This window comes from Haliotis rubra, unplaced genomic scaffold (genome assembly GCF_003918875.1).
Source record: "Haliotis rubra isolate DU_JTF1 unplaced genomic scaffold, ASM391887v1 Scf1361, whole genome shotgun sequence".
Lineage (NCBI taxonomy): Eukaryota > Metazoa > Mollusca > Gastropoda > Lepetellida > Haliotidae > Haliotis > Haliotis rubra.
The window spans coordinates 100,476-110,657 of record NW_025765294.1 but is presented as its reverse complement, the minus strand read 5'-3'; positions in this window follow the sequence as shown (position 1 = coordinate 110,657).

Sequence of the window (10,182 nt, the reverse complement as noted above, 5' to 3'; positions counted from 1 at the left end):
TTTTTTTATGCAACTTTGAAAGTTTTCAGCCAGGCATCGCCTTGTTTGGGCAGATATATGAACTTCATTTTCGAGAATGTAAGAGATTTGTCTTTTGTCCAGACACAGCTTTCTTCTCAGCAGTCAGCATGGTGATGTGTTCTACTGTTTAAATACTTGGTGTCATTTGAAAATATGAAGAAGACGTCTAAAGTCAAGCTGAATAATTACCAAAATATGTTTTGCTTTTCAACAGTATGAGTGCGTGTTATGTGGAAGAAACCGAGTCAACGAAATTTAATGTACATGTTCATGTGTGAAAATTGTTTCAAGAATACAGGGTATTTCAAATGTTAATGTACATCAAAGTTCTCTACTGTTGCTGCCTTGCAACAAAACTAAGATCCCAAACACAAATTCCCATGAATGAACTCGTCTAGTCTGTAAGTAAGTTTCAGTGTCTCGAGGGAATGCAATCAGCGCCAATGAATTGCCGTTATTTCGTACCAGTCATGGTTAAGGTAGCGAAGTGTAAGCCATGCATGAATCCATGGTCTATTTGAACCAGAACAGACACTTCTGACATACATGACTAATCCACTTCCTCTGCCATATCTGACGTACAATCTACGTACACTTATATGTCCAGGAACGTGACCAATTACAGCGGGATTCAAGTGGATCATTGGGTATCCTATTGCTTCTACTGTATTTCTGAAGAAAGTGCACACTTGCCTCAATGTAAATACCATAAAAGGATACCTTTGAACAGTTGTCCTGATAATTCTATCTAGAACTAAATCAGGAAGAAAAGGGTAATCCTCCCCACTGTTTCCATTACCCGACTCCATTGAATCTTAATTCATCTACTTGTCTTTGTGCCGTTCAGATATCTGCTCGATCGTGTGCGCTGTCGCTGTTTGAATCTTTACCTTCGTCGCCACCGTTTTCATCTGCATTTCGATATTGGTCTTTATCTTCATCTGTGTTTTGCTCTGAGTCTCTTTCTTCATCAGGTTTTCGATCAGTGTTTCTTTCCTCGACTATATTTCGATCTGCAACTTTATATTTGTCCGTGTTTTGATCTGAGTCTCTGTCTTCATCTGCATCGTGATCTGAGTCTCTGTCCTCATCTGTATCTTGATCTGAGTCTCTATCCTCATCTGTATCTTGATCTGAGTCTCTGTCCTCATCTGTATCTTGATCTGAGTCTCTATCCTCATCTGTATCTTGATCTGAGTCTCTGTCCTCATCTGTATCTTGATCTGAGTCTCTGTCCTCATCTGTACTTTGATTTATGTCTCTATCATTATCTGTACCTGTGTCTCTGTCCTCATCTCTACATAGATCTATTTCTCTATTTACATCTGTATCTTGATCCGAGTCTCTGTCTTCATCTGTACTTTGATTTATGGCCCTATACTTATCTGTCCCTGAGTCTGTGTCCTCATCTGTACCTTGATCTGTGTCTCTATCTCCATCTGTATCATGATCTGAGTCGCTGTTTTCCTCTGTATTCCGATCTATGTCTCTATCTTCATTGGTTTTTCGAACCGAGTCTGAACTTCTATCTATGTTTACATCATCATCTGTATCGCGATCTATGTCTGTGTCTTCGTCTCTTTTTTGAGTTATGTCTCTATCTCCATATGAGCTTTGATCTGTGTCTCTATTTGCATCTGTAGTTAGCTCAGTTTCTCTATCTTCATCTGTATTTCCATCTGTACTTGCATCGTGATCAGTGTGCCTGTGTCTGTCTATATTTCGTCCAGCATTTCTTTTGCTATATCTTTCGATGTCTCGATCACTGTACTCACCTGCATGTGCGTCATCATCCCATTCCGTTTCTGATAATCCAACTCGTTGTCCGAGGCTATCTATCAAATATTCTCTATCCTCATTGTTGTCTGTGTACCTTGCTTCTCCACAGCTGCTCTCTACGTGTTTCCTCGTGCCATCAATTTCACAACTGGCTTCAGATTCACTGGACAACGTTTGTAGAAAGGTTCGCAATAAGCGCAAGAGATAAGCGTGTTGTATTTCGACAGACACATAGTGTTCACCTTGCTCCTCTGGAAAGTATCCTAAAGTGAGTACTGGGACATTTTCGTCGTAAGTGTTTGTGTTCGAAACCACACAGTGGTAGAGATCGCCTTGGGCATGAAATACCAGAAACTGGCAATTGTATGTCCGCGCAAGAGCCTGCAAGGTAATGTTATCACCATAAGTTGATTCTTTTCTCATGTTTCTTACGTAAGTGTTGAAATCTTGAGGAACAAAGTTCTGATAATGTTCAGAGTGTAGTTGTATATGCTCACAAGCTGTTCTTCGTAGAGTTTTAGGATCCTGGCAAATTCCAATTTTTTTTATTTGGTCTGCGACTGCCTCGAACTGGCAGTTGCCAGATCCTTTTGGGTCTTTTGAAACCATTACATTTCTGTTCTCACAGAAGAACCGCTGTGCAGATCTCTTCAGATGTTGTGGCTGCTTTGTGATCACTTCTCTTTGTTGATTGTTTTCAACTCGTCGAGTCTCGAGTATCTCTTGTTCTGTTTCAAACTCATTTTGCAATATATAGTATTTGTCTCGGTGCAAACGCCTTCTATGCATTCTCTCAAACCTGCGTTTTGAATTTTCTCTACGAATAGCCTCTTCTTCAACAGTCCTACTTGTTATGGATTGCACGCCTATCCATTGTTTCACCAAGTCCCCATTGCATTTTCTCACATGTACAAGATACCTGTCAAAAAAGTTTGCTCCTTTTCAGCACTGTCCCTTTCAGTACATGCCTTTTGTGTGGCACTCTATCCTTGTCTGGGTGTTTCACAAGGACCCTGTCACCCTTCTTATAAATGGAACAGCCGTGTCGTTTTGCAAATTGAAGCGATGCTCTGAGAACACATCTGTCAGATGACAACGTAGCTTTTCGTCTTATCTCATCTGCTGATACCGGACCTCGACCACCGAAGTAAACGCAAAATGGTGACTGGTATGCAAGTACTTTTTCGGTTGTTTGTTGAGGGATCTGGCTATGCTGGGTAAGGCCTCCACCCAGTTGTAACCGCGGCTACCCTTCCTTAGTGAATCATATCTTAATTTACTTTTGACAAGGCGGTTTTGCCTCTCAACCTTGCCCTGTGACTGGGGGTGGTAGGGCCTTCCCTTCACTACCTTGACTCCATTGCGGTCTAACAACCTTTGAACCTCCCCTCTGAATTCTGGCCCATTGTCCGACTGTACAATCCTCGGAAACCCGTGTTCTATGAAGATAGACTGTAACGCTTTAGCGACATCATCCGCCGTTTTACGTTCTAATGCCCGTAAGAACAGAAACCTTGAAAATACATCTACAACCGTTAAAATGTACCTGTACGTTTTCGAATTGTGTACAACAGCTTGTTCCTTCATCGTAATCAGATCGATCTGAACCCTATCAAATATGCATTTGGCAGTAACAGCTTTAATTGGTGCCCGGTTTGTAAACTGGGCATGTAAATGGCCATGATTTTTGTCTCTTTTCAGAACACTCAAGACCTTCCGTTCACTACATCCTCCGAATTTTCTCTTTAGAACATATGCTACTACTCTGGCCCCTGCACCCTTTGTCTGTCGAACCTTTTTTTGAACCTGCTTTTCAAAAGTGCCCTTTGTCAATACACGTTTCTTTTCGTGAAACAAAACATCTTCTCCTTTTACAGTCTTCAAAGTAAGACTCTCTCGGTTCCGCCAAAACCGAACAATTGCACTTCTTTCATTCTTTGATCTCTCTTTCACCGGCTTTTGATAAGTACCCTTTACAAGCTGTACAATTACACTGTATGTGTCGATGTCTAGAGGCCTCATTTCTCACTGTTGTTGTGTACCTACATAAAAAACCAGCAAGTCAAGCATCAACAAATGTTCAGTGTAGCTTCAACTTGAACAAATTACGAAAGTACGCCAGAATTAACAAAAAATGTAAACCTTTGACAAAATGCATATTTTCTGAGCCAAGTTCATTCGATTGAAGTGATGTTCAAAAAGGAGGTTGCCTATGACATACATTTTTGACTCGAAAATTTTATGTTCATGTTATAGAACGGACTCAACCATCCATTTAAACTAAACAGCAAACAACGTTCAGTGTAGGCTCTTTCAAAACCTAGTTAAACAAGAACGTCTGCATTAAGAAAATGTAAACATTCGACATCAGGTATAATTACTTACCCTAAGTAAAGTCTTTCCAGACGAGCTGTTACACAAGGACCTTGCTTATGTCATACGTTTTATGTAGCAGAGACATTTTTCATGTTTTTAATAAGTCAGCTTGGTTTGGGTGTATAGAACTATTTAACAATTATTGAATATAAAATGGTGTTATAGTGTTTTATTGTTTGCAAGTAAAATAAGAATTAAAATATTATATAAGTCATAAAAAGGTCACTAAAAATATTGAAGGTTGGTGGTAGTGTTCTAAAGTTTGTGGTTTTATGCATATGTCAATCATATTGATATTTGGTTGTATTTGTCAAGTATTTCAAATGAATTTCATTCATCTGAAACGTTCTTATTATGTTTAGGATTCACAAAATATGCTGGATCTAAAGTATGGTCTCATTCTGGATTATTGTTTATCACATGACTCTAATTCCTAGCTTTTAATTGGCTAATTTCAAATTCCCATAATTCCCAAGCACCAATCTGAGCACCCTTGTAATAACACTTTAGCACAGCACAGCACCCAGGCAACAACAAGCAGAGAGAAATTGACATGTAACGAAGACAAAAATAAGCGATCCAATAAAGATAAACACTTGTAAGTCCAAGTATGGTTCGGGTTATTTTATGGTCGGGTTATATAGATGATCTTACCAATTGTTCGGAAAGAGGTAAGCTCTAAATGAGATGAACACATCTCGTGAGTGAGTGAGTGAATGAGTTTAATTTTACGCCGCACTCAGCAATATTCCAGCTATATGGCGGAAAACATCTAGAATTCTTCAAGTACTGTATATTAAATAACTAGATACATTTAATGGGAAGGGCATAAGTTAATAGCGGCGCAAAAAACAGTCGCTAGGGACCCAAAGACGTTTTGGCACTATAAAACCAGCTTCAGTCAGGGCTAGTACAAGCAACCGCACCTACACATACACACGCATGCACGTCGTCATATGATTGAAATATTCTACAGTGCGACGTTAAACCCAATTTCACCTCGCCTCACTACAATTTCTACCACTTAGACTACCACTACGGCCACCAGTAAGACCACCGCGACTTCTACCACGACTACAGTCCGCTTGGCTCAAAAGCGGACCGATGAATTGCAATCTAACTCGAAAACTAATAAACATAACATACTCAATGAAACGCTGATCATAATCAAAACATCATACCAACAGCCAGGTGTTCGAGAAGCACGTTCACAGACGTTATTTATTCATTAACCTGTGCCGTGCCGTCTCCATCCGTTCTCGAACACCTGTGTTTGGAATGTCAATTTTACTATAATCTCAGACGTACAATTTTGCCTGAGTTCTATTGTACTCATCCTTCTTATGATAAACTGGTATTACTTTGCACATCACACGATTTAGGTATTATAAATCGTTTAGCGAAGTTTCTGTTCCTTGCATTCAAACAACGTAACAATTACCTTAACAAAACTTGTACAACCCATTAAGTGTATGTTTATTGACCTTGTACAGTGTTATGATGCTCCAGATTTCCACTTTCATGATATGACTCATGTAACTGTATAATTGGCCTGTGGCCCCTTAATGGAATAAACCAATTATTACTAGACCGATTACGACTACCGCTACGACTACTACGACGACGACAACTACAAATATCCCTACTGCTACTATTACTACGACGACGACCACCAGCCAACACCACCAGCACTACTGTTGCCACTGCTGCAACTTCTACTGCTACAGCTACTGCTGTTGCTGCTACTGCTCTACTACTGTTAAGGCTACTACGTCTACTACTGTTACTGCCATCATATATTATTTTACTACTGCTACGATACTGTTCACCCACGATGTGAACTCTCTATACGTTATTTAAAATATGTATGCATATATCCAACGTATAGAGCTTAAGTAAGTTGTACAGTGTCCAAAAATATATGTCCCGCTAATAAAGAAAAATATTGTAATAGTTAGGAATTAAGTGTATCATGTCCTATATATCAGTTTGAAGTTGAAAGGTTTTGTGTAAAGTATGCCAAAAAGTGATGTGACGTTATCGTAACGTCTTATGACGTCGTTTATGACATTATATGGTATGTTTCTTTACTTGAAAATGACTGATTATGCTGAAATGACATACACTTTGACGTCATTTACGACGTCATTAGGTGTTACGTGAACCCTGCATGCCGTTCTGGTATGCGTTTTCAACCAACGAATATAGCTCACCGTAGGCTCTATACGTTGTCAACCACCGAATACAGCTTACACGTAAGCTCTATAAGGCCTAAGCTCTATGCGGCGTAACAACGCCCACAAAGAAAAATAAACACCACTTTTATGTACGGTATGGTTTTTTTATTGGCGGGGCGGCAAGTGCGTTCGGTCCAACCAATTAACTATCAGAAAACACCTGAAGGAATATCTTCTTAAGGGTGACGTTAGGCACTTTGTAAGTTTTATTACATAACGCGTTAAGATGTGCAAATTCTTATTACATTTCGCTACTCAACCCGGTTTGTAATAAACCATCAGAAAACTCCGAAATATTAACAGTTCATAAGATGGAACGGGTTTAAGCTGAAGTTTACACTTAATTAAGGGGGTAGAACACATATTGTCCTGACCGGAAGGAATATCTTCAACTTTGATTTTCAGTCATTTTCCAGCCTTAGGCAAAAGTACCAACTCGCTTTGTAATAAAATCAACTAAGTCCGAAATGTTTTGGACTCTGAAAATTTTATTACATAGTGCGTTAAGATGTGCAAAATCTTATTACATTTCGCTACTCAACCCGGTTTGTAATAAACCATCAGAAAACTCCGAAATATTAACAGTTCATAAGATGGAACGGGTTTAAGCTGAAGTTTACACTTAATTAAGGGGGTAGAACACATATTGTCCTGACCGGAAGGAATATCTTCAACTTTGATTTTCAGTCATTTTCCAGCCTTAGGCAAAAGTACCAACTCGCTTTGTAATAAAATCGCCTAAGTCCGAAATGTTTTTGGACTCTGAAAATTTTATTACATAGTGCGTTAAGATGTGCAAAATCTTATTACATTTCGCTACTCAACCCGGTTTGTAATAAACCATCAGAAAACTCCGAAATATCAACAGTTCATAAGATGGAACGGGTTTAAGCTGAAGTTTACACTTAATTAAGGGGGTAGAACACATATTGTCCTGACCGGAAGGAATATCTTCAACTTTGATTTTCAGTCATTTTCCAGCCTTAGGCAAAAGTACCAACTCGCTTTGTAATAAAATCGCCTAAGTCTGAAATGTTTTGGACTCTGAAAATTTTATTACATAGTGCGTCGTTATTACATAGTGGGTTGCTACTGGTGTAACGCAGTTTGTAATAACCCGTTATGTAATAAAATCGCCTAAGTCCGAAATGTTTTGGACTCTGAAAATTTTATTACATAGTGCGTTAAGATGTGCAAAATCTTATTACATTTCGCTACTCAACCCGGTTTGTAATAAACCATCAGAAAACTCCGAAATATTAACAGTTCATAAGATGGAACGGGTTTAAGCTGAAGTTTACACTTAATTAAGGGGTAGAACACATATTGTCCTGACCGGAAGGAATATCTTCAACTTTGATTTTCAGTCATTTTCCAGCCTTAGGCAAAAGTACCAACTCGCTTTGTAATAAAATCGCCTAAGTCCGAAATGTTTTGGACTCTGAAAATTTTATTACATAGTGCGTTAAGATGTGCAAAATCTTATTACATTTCGCTACTCAACCCGGTTTGTAATAAACCATCAGAAAACTCCGAAATATTAACAGTTCATAAGATGGAACGGGTTTAAGCTGAAGTTTACACTTAATTAAGGGGTAGAACACATATTGTCCTGACCGGAAGGAATATCTTCAACTTTGATTTTCAGTCATTTTCCAGCCTTAGGCAAAAGTACCAACTCGCTTTGTAATAAAATCAACTAAGTCCGAAATGTTTTGGACTCTGAAAATTTTATTACATAGTGCGTTAAGATGTGCAAAATCTTATTACATTTCGCTACTCAACCCGGTTTGTAATAAACCATCAGAAAACTCCGAAATATTATTAACAGTTCATAAGATGGAACGGGTTTAAGCTGAAGTTTACACTTAATTAAGGGGTAGAACACATATTGTCCTGACCGGAAGGAATATCTTCAACTTTGATTTTCAGTCATTTTCAAGCCTTAGGCAAAAGTACCAACTCGCTTTGTAATAAAATCAACTAAGTCCGAAATGTTTTTGGACTCTGAAAATTTTATTACATAGTGCTGTTAAGATGTGCAAAATCTTATTACATTTCGCTACTCAACCCGGTTTGTAATAAACCATCAGAAAACTCCGAAATATCAACAGTTCATAAGATGGAACGGGTTTAAGCTGAAGTTTACACTTAATTAAGGGGTAGAACACATATTGTCCTGACCGGAAGGAATATCTTCAACTTTGATTTTCAGTCATTTTCCAGCCTTAGGCAAAAGTACCAACTCGCTTTGTAATAAAATCGCCTAAGTCCGAAATGTTTTTGGACTCTGAAAATTTTATTACATAGTGCGTTGTTATTACATAGTGGGTTGCTACTGGTGTAACGCAGTTTGTAATAACCCGTTATGTAATAAAATCGCCTAAGTCCGAAATGTTTTTGGACTCTGAAAATTTTATTACATAGTGCGTTAAGATGTGCAAAATCTTATTACATTTCGCTACTCAACCCGGTTTGTAATAAACCATCAGAAAACTCCGAAATATTAACAGTTCATAAGATGGAACGGGTTTAAGCTGAAGTTTACACTTAATTAAGGGGGTAGAACGCATATTGTCCTGACCGGAAGGAATATCTTCAACTTTGATTTTCAGTCATTTTCCAGCCTTAGGCAAAAGTACCAACTCGCTTTGTAATAAAATCAACTAAGTCCGAAATGTTTTTGGACTCTGAAAATTTTATTACATAGTGCGTTAAGATGTGCAAAATCTTATTACATTTCGCTACTCAACCCGGTTTGTAATAAACCATCAGAAAACTCCGAAATATTAACAGTTCATAAGATGGAACGGGTTTAAGCTGAAGTTTACACTTAATTAAGGGGGTAGAACACATATTGTCCTGACCGGAAGGAATATCTTCAACTTTGATTTTCAGTCATTTTCAAGCCTTAGGCAAAAGTACCAACTCGCTTTGTAATAAAATCGCCTAAGTCCGAAATGTTTTGGACTCTGAAAATTTTATTACATAGTGCGTTAAGATGTGCAAAATCTTATTACATTTCGCTACTCAACCCGGTTTGTAATAAACCATCAGAAAACTCCGAAATATCAACAGTTCATAAGATGGAACGGGTTTAAGCTGAAGTTTACACTTAATTAAGGGGGTAGAACACATATTGTCCTGACCGGAAGGAATATCTTCAACTTTGATTTTCAGTCATTTTCCAGCCTTAGGCAAAAGTACCAACTCGCTTTGTAATAAAATCAACTAAGTCCGAAATGTTTTTGGACTCTGAAAATTTTATTACATAGTGCGTTAAGATGTGCAAAATCTTATTACATTTCGCTACTCAACCCGGTTTGTAATAAACCATCAGAAAACTCCGAAATATTAACAGTTCATAAGATGGAACGGGTTTAAGCTGAAGTTTACACTTAATTAAGGGGGTAGAACACATATTGTCCTGACCGGAAGGAATATCTTCAACTTTGATTTTCAGTCATTTTCCAGCCTTAGGCAAAAGTACCAACTCGCTTTGTAATAAAATCAACTAAGTCCGAAATGTTTTGGACTCTGAAAATTTTATTACATAGTGCGTTAAGATGTGCAAAATCTTATTACATTTCGCTACTCAACCCGGTTTGTAATAAACCATCAGAAAACTCCGAAATATTAACAGTTCATAAGATGGAACGGGTTTAAGCTGAAGTTTACACTTAATTAAGGGGGTAGAACACATATTGTCCTGACCGGAAGGAATATCTTCAACTTTGATTTTCAGTCATTTTCAAGCCTTAGGCAAAAG